Here is a 12,275-nt window from a genome sequence, read left to right as displayed (position 1 = left end):
AAAATTTTTAAAAAATTTTTTTAGTTTTAAACAGCTAAAGGATGAAGCTGCCAGGAAACAGGAAAAGAGGAAGTCCTAAGATAAGGTTTATGGATGTGGTGAGAGAGGACATGCAGGTGGTTGGTGTGACAGAGCAAGATGCAGAGGACACCTGATTTCCTTTGTATTTTCTACATGGTGTCTCTCTCGTATGTCTGGAGTCCAGACTACAAGTTTTGTTTTATTGTTGAAAAAATTTTTTTTTCTGTTGGTATATTCTTCAGTTTTAAAAGTCCGGTCAACCGGACCTTTTTCTGTTGGTATGTTCTTGGATTTGCAACGGGCATGCTGGTTGGGCTGGCCAACTGACATGCTCGTTTTAGAATGCTAATGGCTAGTCATTGTATAATGTGGAATAGTGCATCATGAAATGTGTAAATGTCATAGTTTAATCTGTTATTCCTGTGGTATCAGTATAACATGTTGAAATTTTTATTTATATAGTGTAGGAATTTGTACTATTTATATAGTCTTTATTTTGCCACCCTGTATGTGGTTTTTAGGCCGTACAGTTAAGTGATATAGACCGAATGTGTACATTCTTTATGGTGATTGCGATACACTGGGGTTATGAATTAACTTTTTCCCACTGTAGTGTGATCTCTGAGTTGGTATATTTAATTTACGAGGGATGTGCGGGGTGCAGGGGGCTTGCCCCCCTGCAGAAATGTAGTAAAATGTGTTTGTTTGGTGTTATAGGTGGAGGGGATGTTACTGACATGTGATTTGTAGTGTTCGATGCTGTGATGCAAAGTTTAAATTTTCTGGGTTTTAGATGTTGTGGTCTCGATGTTTTGATTTTAGATGATGTGGTCTCGATGTTTTGATTTTAGATGTTTTGGTCTTGATATTTTGATTTTAGATGTTGTGGTCTTGATGTTGTGAAGTGTAACCGTATATATTTAATGTATATGTATATTTTTAACATATATTTTCATTTGGGATTAAGCACGTGGCTGATTACGTTAAAGCAGCCTTGCTGAGGTGGTAGGAGCCTGTATGGCTGTCTGTTTCCCCCAAAAAGGAGAGGTAGTATAATGGTTAAGGGGTTTACCCCACAGACACACCTGTGATGAGCAATTGATTAGGCTTAAAATAGCCAGCAAGGACAGCTAGCTTAGTACTTATAAATGTGGCCTTTTCTGAGTTGGATGGCTACACTTGTCCTTCCCATGTTAGGATTTTATTCCTGGTCCTTGGAATTTTATGAAAAGCTATTTGTGAATGTAGCTGTATTGCTGTCTGATTGCTTTTTCTGAAGCCAAAGCAAGTTTTGGAAGCGTATTATTGGTAGATATGTAGCCGTTGGTGCTAGTATATCACATTAGTTTTGGTTTGTCCCAATTCAGATTGGTAATTGTTAACTTAAGTTGATGTTAAGATCCTTCATAGCTTTTCAGTTGTGTGTGACTGTGATTATGGGGTACATGAATTTGGTTTCAGGAGCTCCAGGATGTTGACTCTGGGTTGAGGCATGTTCAACTGTCTCCTGTTCAGAGGATGTTAGACAATATTTAAATTTTTTGGTTTTCTGGATGCTTACTATATATTGTACTTGCAGTCAGATTCAGAATGTCACTTAATTGTTCACCTTGTTACATGACTTGGTTGAGATTAGATAGGTGTTATGATGTGGTTGAGACTGGATAGGTGTTTATCAGCAGAGCATGGTCGTCTAATCAAGGCACAATATGTTGTGGTGTTGTTCTGGTCTGAACATGCCCCTTTTTTCATAAGTTAATTTTATGCACTGTGACTCCATAGATAGGCATTGGAAAGTCCTATCCAATTTTTTAAGCAATATTTTTAAAGGCTGCAGTCAGCAGTTATCAGCAGAACATCCTGGAAGTTCTTTGTGCATGTTATACCAAGTTTTATTCAACATATGCTATTAACGAGGGCTCCCCTGGGGATGCCAAACCTCTTAGACTCTCTTTATCCACTGTGCTTGGATTTAGACTGGGCTAAGTCTCATTGATCCTAAGTCTCAAGGTTCTTGTGGGATCCCTACAAAGATCTAGAGGCTTGGTTTCAACAATTTTGTTTCTTCCTTGTTGGTTGTGATGAATGAGTCTATCACTTCTTTTAATATGCCAGCTTCCTGGAAAGAGGCAGTGGTCTCTGTTTTATTAAAGGTCAAGAAAGATCCAGCCCTGCCGTCATCTTATAGACCCACTTTTTTAATCATTATTAGAAGTTGTTCATCTGAATTTTGGCTAAAAGGCTTCCCAAGTGGTGTCTGATTTAATAAACACTTTGATCAGTGGGGTTTTAGGAAGTCGGAAGACCCATGACAATATATTAGCTGTAATGATTATATACAGGGTCTTTCTGTAGTAGCAATGTTAGTAGTATTGAGTTTGTATGCCAGAAAGGCATTTTGTAGTGTAGAATTATCATTTTTGTTTGCTGTTTTGGAGGTAATGGGGTACATCCTATTTTCTTTCTCCTTTTGAAAACTCTTTTATAGTGGTGCTGTAGCAAGAGTCAAGGTGGTTGGCACACTTTCTAGACCTTTCCCTGTTATTGTTTGTGTTTATAGTTGGAACTTCTTGTGATGTTTATTCCTAATTTAGTCTTGAGAGGTGTTACTGTACCAAAGAAGCTTGCGGCCTTGCTTCGTTTTATAGGATACAGCCAAGGGATTTTTATGAAACTGCTAGATCATTCAGTTCATAGCAGTTGTCTTAGAAGACAGTGCTGAAGGATCTGATTCATTCACCAAATGAGATTGATTTATTTCAGTGGTGGCAGACTTTGGTAGATGCCAGAAGTATTTTTGTTGTGTAATTTGTTGCATCAACTCAAATTTTCCTTTAGTCTAAAGGATAGGTCAATCTGACTGCAAATAAGTTTGCTTATGTGGTGGAGAAAATGGGATATTGAAAGAAAAAAGTATTTTGTAGCTGGAGATGCAGTGGCTTCAATTTGAAATACTATCACCAGTTTGGGGGCAAGGAATGTATTTTAAACTGACAGGTTGTAAGGGCTAAGTATTGTAGGCCTTGGGTGGACTAATGGTTGATGGAGCTATTTGTCCAGCAGCTAAGACATATGAAAGCTTTTGCAGGGGAAAAGATCAAACTCCAGGTCTAGGTTTCTTGGCATTAGGGATGACGCATATGATTTAAAAATATTTTGTAAGAGATGAATGTTTGACCTTGATGGACTTTAATGAAATAAGACTTGGAGATGCTGGGCAGACATTCTGGGTGAACTAAGACCAACTGGCTACATATTTTCTGGACTTGCCCTAAATTAGAAAGGTATTGGGCTGAAGTCTCTGAAATTATAAAGTTGTTGATCCACATACCCCATTCACTACTCTTATGTTTGTTTAGGTTTCATTAGGGGATGCCCATCCCAGCACTATAATACAAAGTTATCCTAGTTGGACAAGGGGATAACCAGAAAAATAGAAAGCCAATAAACCTGCAGCAGTGGGAGACCTGAAGTTACTAAACTCCGTAATCAAGGGTGAAATTCTGGATTGCAATGAAATATTGTTTATATATATATATATATATATATATATATATATATATATATATATTTATTTTATTTAACATTTGTTGACTGGGAAAGTATATATATATATATATATATATATATATATATATATAGATATATATATATATATATATATAATGTGTGTGTGTATATAAAATTGTTTGGCATTGTTACATAGATCACTTGCAAGCTAGGGGCTGTTTAGTATTTGGGCTAGGTGGCCCAGTCCTGAAAATTACCTTAAGTGTGACAGCTGTACAGCTTCTCCCCACCTTCGAGTTGGAGGGACATGAATATTCACTTTGCCAGGTCCCTTTTCAGTCAGATTCTTTACTCTTCAGATTTAGATTTTAAATCCAGAGGAGGTTGTATATTTTATTATATAGGTCAATGGCTTAAGCAAGTGTTTTTTCTGTAAAGTAGTCAACTACTTCATTGCAAACTAACTACACTTTATTCCCAGTTGTGCTAACTTACTCTCTTTAAGTATACTATTTTTATTTTTCTATGTATATTACCATGTTAACTAGCAATTGTTTGCTTGTTTTGTATTCTGTTATAACAGTATCAATAAAGATGTTGTTAGAAACTTCTGTCACCCCCCCCCCCACACAGCTGTCCATAAGCTGCCACCAGCTGCTCTATCACCTTAGCCTCCTATGCGCTTAACCCAATCCATGTCCAGAGCTGGAGAGATCAAGGATACTGATACAGCGTCATTCTGCCACCAAGAAGTGTACCTTAACTCCCATCTCGTTGTGGCAGCTTTGCTAGCTCTCCTTGAGAGGTGTATGCAAGTTTCCACACATGCGTAAACTCCTAAGTAGCTTGGTGTTTATGCAGCATAGAGCTGTCCAGGCTCATACACTGCATATTATGTTGAGTCTAGGATGTCCCCACACCCAGAAGTATGGGTGAGCTGACTTTGGTTGCTCACTTCCATTTTCCCTCTGTGCAGTGCATGTGCTGCTTATCAACTATGAGTATCCTTTTCTTTTTTTGTGTTTCAGAGAATAAAGTGCAAGTAACAAAACTTCTTGCAAATGAGTAGTTAAAACAGAAGCAATCTTATGACAAAAGGGCAAAAAAGTTATGTCTTCTAGGAAAAGAGAATTCGAAAGATACTTTGTCAAAAACTGGGTCATAGATCTTACATTTAAGGGAAAGTAATTGGTCATTATCAAAGTCCAAGTTCATATGTTGTTCAAAATAATGATTTACAGTTAAATAGAACTGGAGACATTTGATAAATATTCTGAATCAGAAATACTTACCAAAAGGGGATTAAAAAAATACTTACCAAAAACAAAAGGGGAATGAAAAAAATACTTTCCAGAGTTAGCTCTGCACTGGATCTGTTAGGCTGTCTGACACTTGCAGAGATGTCAGAAATATTCCTCAGTAGAGATGAGACTGGGGAAATATGGATTCCACTGCATAAACTACCAGTCGAGTAGTTATTGGACCTTTACCTTTTGCTCTAGATGGTGCTAATTAAATTGATGATAAATTAGTTCAGGGCAATGTCTTCTATACTAGATGTATAATATACTTGTGACAAAAAGTCAAACATAGAAACTGTACACAATGTTAGTAGTTGTGATGGAATGTCATTTTCCTGTGTGCTACATGTAACTACAAGTGTTGGAGTAATGTCTACCTTATCACAAGCCAGTGTATAAAAATTATGTTGTGTAGTTGCAGAGGATTCATTTCCTTTTCATGTAATAAGCAAAGTGATGTAATATTCCTTTAAGAAATTAGAAGTAACACATTTGTGAGTTATCTGGCTAGGTGTATGCAACTTTTAACAGGTTTCTCTGCTAAGGTCTATAAGAAAAAACAGTAATGCATACAGTCTGAGATCCAATATGCACATATATACAAAACCTAAATATGTGCAAGCTATTAACTGCATGTAATGATTCAGATGTACTTTGTAAATGATACACAGCCCATTTTATTTAATCAATGTACAATGTAATGTTAGATCAGAATGATATGGCACAATCAAGTATAGTCTCACAAAGTTCCCATTTAATGCACAAGTTGTTGAGTCTTTCGGCTTTTCCCGGTTAGGGGTTGCCACAGCGGAACTCCGGTCCTGTAATGATTGGCAGTAGATTTTTACGTACCGATTTGCCGGCTCTGATGCACAACCTTCAACGAAGGCACGCCCATTCACGCATGTCTCCTCACAGAAGACGCTCTAGCTGAGAATCGAACAGGACAACGTCTTACTGTGATGCGACAATGCTACCGCAGCACCACCACCGCAGTCTTATTTAAAAACTGTCGGTTCAGTTTCCATAGCAGATGCTTTGATTCATTTCCCAGTGTTACTGGAATGCAGCACTGGATGGGTGCTGTCCTTTTGACTGAGATGTCGAACCAAGGTTCCATCTGTGTGGCTAGTAGCTTTAAGTGAATATTAAAAATTTGATGTCCTTTTCATTTCTCCTCAATGATGGGCCTCTGATCCGACTCTGCCACTTTCCTTAGGATCAGAGTGTCGAGCTCGAGCTCTTCCCTCTACTTACTGATAGTGTACCATACCTTCCTCAACTCCCCAGATCTTGTTTACCGCATGTTGCATCCAGATGTGGTTCCAGCCATGAGCTACTGGTTTTGGTCAGATAAGTGAGAAATTTGTAGTTGTTAGTGACAGATTTATTGTTCTTAATATTACTTGTTTTCCCCTGTTTTCACCTCCCTTATAGTTAACAAAGCATCAGGGACTTCAGGTTTCCCTTTCTTCTGCTTCTTCTTTTCTCCATGTCGTTGGCACTTTAAAAAAAAATGAAAAAAAGGCTTTCTAGTTAAAATTAATTGCCTTGTTGGTGTATGTAGTGTACTGTTATGTCAGGGAAACCAACTGGGTTCAAGAGATGCACTTCTTGTGGGCTCAAGATTCCCAGCTTGGATGCCCACAAGAAGTGCATCTGTTGCCTAGGCCCAGACCATTTCAGTGTGTGGTGTGTGCAGCATTCAATCACCATGCGTTAGCCTTCTGCTGAAACAAGCTCATTTTAAAGGGCTTGTTGCTTTGTCCACCACGTTTGGGGGTCAACCCCCCCTTAAGCATGCTGGCTCCAAATGCTCCCTCTCAGCTTCCTCTGGGGATTCGGAGCATGGCAAGAAAAAGCCTAAGTTCTCAGATCAATCAACTGTGATTTGTGCACCTGCTGAATAACTTTGGATCTGAAGACTTCCGCTGGTCAGTCAGTGTCGACTCCTAAGGTCTCAAGGCCAGCATTAGATCTGAAATTGCTATCTGATCCATCTTACTCAGCTTCAAGCACCTCTAAGAGCTTGGATCCTATTTCAGGATTCTCCATTCCCAGCACCTCCTTCTTGGATCCTGTAGAACAGTGTGTGTGTTCTAACTTTAAGAAGCATTTCAGGTGAGGGAACGTGCATGTAAATAGAGAGCATGTGCAGGCAGCAGTGCCATTTTGAGAGAACAGCCAGAGTGGTAACCTGTATGAGTGCAGTAGTAAGTCTGTTTTATAAGTTTGTTACTAAGCCTCAATCCTGATGTGTTTGTATATAATAAAGCTGTTTGAACCGAACCCACAACTGATCTTGACCGGATGAGTGACATGGTGTCAGAACCAGGAACGAGAATGCAACTTCTTCAAGCCATGAGGTGCAGAGTTAATGTTTAAGGTATATTGAGCAGGTTGGGTTGATACACTGCTCAAAACGATTAAAAAGGCTAGAAATGAACTTCAGATAACCAAAACTCACACAAAGGATTTAATGTTCTGTAGTCCTATCTCGCCTTCATTCTTACACATGGGATCTGAGCCGATCCTCGGCTCCGACTCTACTTTTTTTACAAGCTCAAAGTCTTCTAGTTGGCTCGTGGCTAGGTAGGTATCCCATGGTGCACCAGTACAATCCTCAGATCTCATTTGCCACGTTGACGAGTTTGGATGTGCTTTTTGGCCGTGGCTAAGTCTAACACATTTTGCTGATTATTTTGGCTAATTTGTACTGTTTTTCATGTTTAGATAGCTTTATATAGCTTTTTGCTATTGTTGTTTCTGTATTTAGATAGTTGAGCATTTACTGGGTATTTCCCTATGTGTTAAGTTTTCTGAGAACAGTTGGCTGTTGGCCTTATCGTTCTCACTGGTATCCTGTGTGCCAGTTAAGCTCTGGGCTTTGATATAGATATATATATAGATATATATATATATATATATATATAGATAGATATATATATATATATATATATATATATATATATATATATATATATACATATATACATACATACATATAAAATATATATTTCTAGTAGTTAGATACTGTTGATTATTAGTGGTTGCAGGCGCTTTTGCACATAGTTTAGACTGTGTGTGCAGTGCTTTGTGTAATTTAGATAAGCTTTCTCTGTGTGCTATGTTGTTAGTTTAAAAAAGAACTAGCTTTTGCTTGTGGAGTTCTCCGCATAGTTGTATTTGCAATTTAGAACGGGGTTTATGACCTTCGTTCTCCATCTCTGACTTGTTAGAGATTTTTTTCTGGTGTGTGTGTGTATGCGACTGTTTAAAGTTGTCTTTTCTAACCCCTTTCCTCCAATAGGTCTGTTTTAGAGGACCTAGGTTTTCTCCCTTCTTTTTCTAACCAGGGCTAGGCCCGTTTAAGTTAGAGGACCTAGTCCTTGTGGTTGTGCATATCCTTGCATATGCTAGTACTTTAAGGGCTAGGCCTGTTTAAGTTAGAGGACTTAGTCCTCTCACTCTCCTTTTCTCCTCTCTGTGTGTCTGGTTAGCTTAATCTTCTGTGAAATGTCTAAGGAGGTCAAGGATCATAAGCCGTCTGGCTTTAAAAAGTGTGTGAAATGTTCACAGAAGATGTCTATAACGGATGGCCACAGTAACTGTGTTTACTGTCTCTGGGACATCCGTTTACAGGAAACATGTATATTTTGTTACTCATTTAGTGCTAGGGTATTGCAGGAGAGAAAGAATAAACGTATATTAAAAGGTCTCCTTAAGCCCTCCTTTGAGGAAGATCTGACTAGCTCTTCCTCCTCTTCTAAGTCGCATGGATCTAAAAAGGAAAAATCTAAACCTTCTCAGAGGCATTCCCTGGCGCCGGCTGGTGCATCGGAGCCGCGTCTCAAAATTTCTAAAACTGACAAATCTACTGCCTCCTTGGCTCTGCTGAGTTCGGAGCCAATCAAGGGTACTACTACTATGGCTACAGTGTCAGCACCAGGCAGTTTGGAGCCAACCACTGATAGCAGACATCAATGCCAGTCTACGGATCCTTTACCGGTCCCCCATACTACAGAGATCTCAGATCTCCCACACTCTTCCAGCAGCTTATCGGAAGAAGATGTGGAGAGAGTAGTGCTCAGACTCCTGAAGTCATCTGCCTTACCTAAAATGTTGGCTCCAACCCAGTCGGTTCCAGGGCCACTTGAGTTAGTTATCCCTTCTGTGATTCCTCCTCTGAGCCGTGCTGGACTTTCGGAGCCGGAGTGCTCAGTACCACTAGTGGAACCCTTGGTTCCAGCTCCCCATGAGGTTGTTTTGGAGCAGAGTTCTGCTCTGACACCTTTGGTGCCATCCGTGGTGTCTACGAGCCGAAGCTCACCGGTCTGCCCTGTCGGATGCCTGTAACCGGACCTCTTTGGTTCTGAGCCTTCCTCTCTGTGCATTGGCTCAGGTGAGCTCAGACCCTACATCTATCTCAGAGCCGATGGCTCTGGAGCCAGTGGCGTCCTCTGTCTCCTCGGAGCTGGGGAGGTCTTCGAAGCCAGAGAGGTCGGCATTCGAGATGATGAGTGTGCTGTCCCGATCATCAGCTCCAACTAGGGGTACCAACACTCTTCAGTCTCAGCACCTACTCCCTCTCTGGACAGCAGAGACCCGCAGCCTCAGGAGCCCCCGGCTGGTGGGCCCCTTTCTTCCGAGACCTCCCCAGAATATTTTTCCGAGGGGCCCCCACGGAAGAGGACATACAAGAGGAAGCATGTAGACTCCCAGGATGAGTTTCTTACCTCCAACACCGACCTCAGAGTCAGAATGGTCCCCCAAGTCATCCTCTGATGATGTTTCCTTTGTAGACATCTTAGAGATACTTAAGCAGAGGTGCGGCTGGCCCACTGTTACCCCTTCTGATGAGTATTCGGTGTACCTGAAGGCTTTTGGGTCTCAACCTTCAGCCACTTCGGTGTCTCCACCCTTCCAAATGTTAGAGCTTGTTAGTCGGAAGGTGTGGGATACTCCTGATGCTGTGGAGCCAGTCCCCAGGAGACCAAATAAATTTCTGTCAGCTCCCAAGGAGAAGGAATTTTTGTCAAAGGATGTTCCCGTAGATGCCATAGTGGTGGCGGCGGCCACTAAGAAGGCACTAGCGGACACGACTTCTGTTCATCCGCCAAATAAAAAGTCTCGAACAATGGACAGATATGGGAAGCGTATCTCTTCATCAGCGGCATTTACTCTTGGATCACTGAACTACCTAACACACTTTATGAGGCTTTGGAGAGATCTTCTTAAGGAGTTAGGAGAGACTCTACAAGGTACATCCACTGAGGAAGTCCCTTAGAAGAAGTCTGCTCAGTTGTCCACCTTGAATTTTATTGTCAACTCATCCGTGAGGCTGATCTCTTAAGCAGCCGATGGAGCGAGCAGGGTAATGGGTTCAGGAGTTTCCATAAGGAGACACTCCTGGATGCGCTTGTGTAATTTTGTGGAGCCATTCAAGTCTACCTTTACCAACGCCCTTTTTGATGGTTCTTCATTGTTTGGACCTAAGGTAAAAGACACACTCACCCGGTGTGAGCAAGAAGGAAAAACACTCACTGCCGTGGGAGTACATTTTACTGTCCCCTCTAGACCATATCCCAAGGGTCAGAGAGGTGGAAAAATGTGGTTCAAGAAGTCCCAGAGGTTTTTCCAGGAAGCACAGGGTAACTCCTCCTTCAGAGGCAGAGGAGGAGGAGGAAATGGTAGACGCCCTAGAGGCAGGGGTGGACCGCAAAACCAGGGAGACCGTGATTCGTTTTGGGGCCGGCCCTACCAGTGCTCCTGATGTGGGGCCCGACTGCTTCTCTGGAGCCAGTCGGGGGTCGCATTTCTTTGTATCCGGAAGCCTGGCTAAGTATCACTCAAGACAGTTGGGTACAAAGAATTATCACCAGAGGTTATTCCATACCCTTTTCTCTGCCACCTCATGTCTCCAAAAGGATCCTGGATGTTCCACCCAATCACAGGGATCAAGCAGCTGTGGAAGTCAACAAGTTGCTTGCAAAAAGAGTCCTCCAAACCATCCCTGCAGAACAAATAGGATTCGGAACTTACTCCAGATTCTTTTTAGTGCCAAAATGCACAGGGGACTGGAGGCCCATCCTGGGCCTCAGAAAATTAAACTAATCCGTAAAGGACAAGTTCCGGATGGTGACACTGCAGTCTATGCTCCCATTACTAGGGAAAGGCACTTGGATGTGCTCAATAGACATCCAAGACACATACTACCACATAAAAATGGATAGGGCATTGAGGAGTCATCTACACTTCCGGCTGGGCGCCAGTCAGTACCAGTTTTTTGCTATGCCCTTTGGTCTCACCACAGCCCCCAGGGTGTTTACCAAGTGTATGGCAGTAGTGACAGCTCACCTGAGATGTCTAGGATTCCAGGTGTTTCCGTATCTGGATGACTGGCTCCAGACCGCCCCCACCAGGCATCTACTTCTTCATACCAGGGACGCTACTATTCAAATTTGTGCCCAGTTGGGGATTACTATAAATTAGGAAAAATCAGCCTTATTGCCCTCTCAATTTGTGACTTTTATAGGCGCAGAAATAAACACAGTAGCCATGTTAGCTCGCCTTCCAGTAGAAGGGCACAGAATCTTGTACTACAAATTCACCGTCTTCTCCCGCTCCGAAAAGTCAAAGCCAAGACTGTTCTGAAGGTTCTAGGGACCATGGCTTCTACCATACTACTAGTGCCATTAGCCAGATTACACATGCGGATTCTTTAGTGGCTTCTGTCGTCCTAGTGGTCCTTCCAACAACTGCCCTTAACTTACCACATTCTGTTAACAGATTCTTGCAAGAAGGACCTCAATTGGTGGATTCAACCCAATCAGTTAACTACAGCTACTCCATTCCTCCCTCGTCAACCCGTTGCCACTGTGACCACAGATGGGGGGGGCATTATCTAGGCAGGACTGTCCAAGGCACATGGCAAGATCACGAGGCTCACCTGCATATCAGTGTTCTAGAGATGAGGGTGGTGCTCTGCTCCTGGCATTGCAAGCACTTATGAACTTCTTCCTCTTGGGACGATTGCAGTGCAATTGGACAACATGTCGGTAGTATGGTATCTCAACAAACAAGGCAGAACCAGATCATACCCACTCTGTTGAGAGGCCATTCAGATTTGGAAATGGGTGATATCTTCCCAGCAATTTCTGGTGGCGACGCACATTCCGGGGACAACCAACGAGATAGCTGACAAAACTCAGCCGGGCAATTTTGATGCCTCACGAGTGGTCTCTGAAGCAGGAAATAGTGGAGCAGATTTTCCGCAGATGGGGTCAGCCTTGCTGTGATCTCTTTGCCAGCCCGGTCAATGCCAAATGCAGCAGCTATTTCTCCCTCATCCCCCTTCCGGGGGAGTCAACGAGAGACACACTTGTTCACGATTGGCCCCTGGGTCTCCTTTATGCTTTCAAGCCCTTTCCTCTCATATCCTAG

The 12,275-nt window shown here is 42.0% G+C and overlaps 1 protein-coding gene across 1 annotated transcript in view; it reads left to right on the top strand.

Moving 5' to 3' along the window:
* LOC122802652 (mitochondrial pyruvate carrier 2-like) overlaps positions 1-12,275 on the top strand; it is a 656,608-nt gene that overhangs the window by 72,696 nt on the left and 571,637 nt on the right. The window lies entirely within an intron of this gene.

This window comes from Protopterus annectens, chromosome 5.part0, assembly GCF_019279795.1.
Source record: "Protopterus annectens isolate FY-2018-M chromosome 5.part0, PAN1.0, whole genome shotgun sequence".
NCBI lineage: Eukaryota > Metazoa > Chordata > Ceratodontiformes > Protopteridae > Protopterus > Protopterus annectens.
Note: the sequence above shows the minus strand (reverse complement) of the source record. Positions and strands in the feature narration are given on the sequence as shown.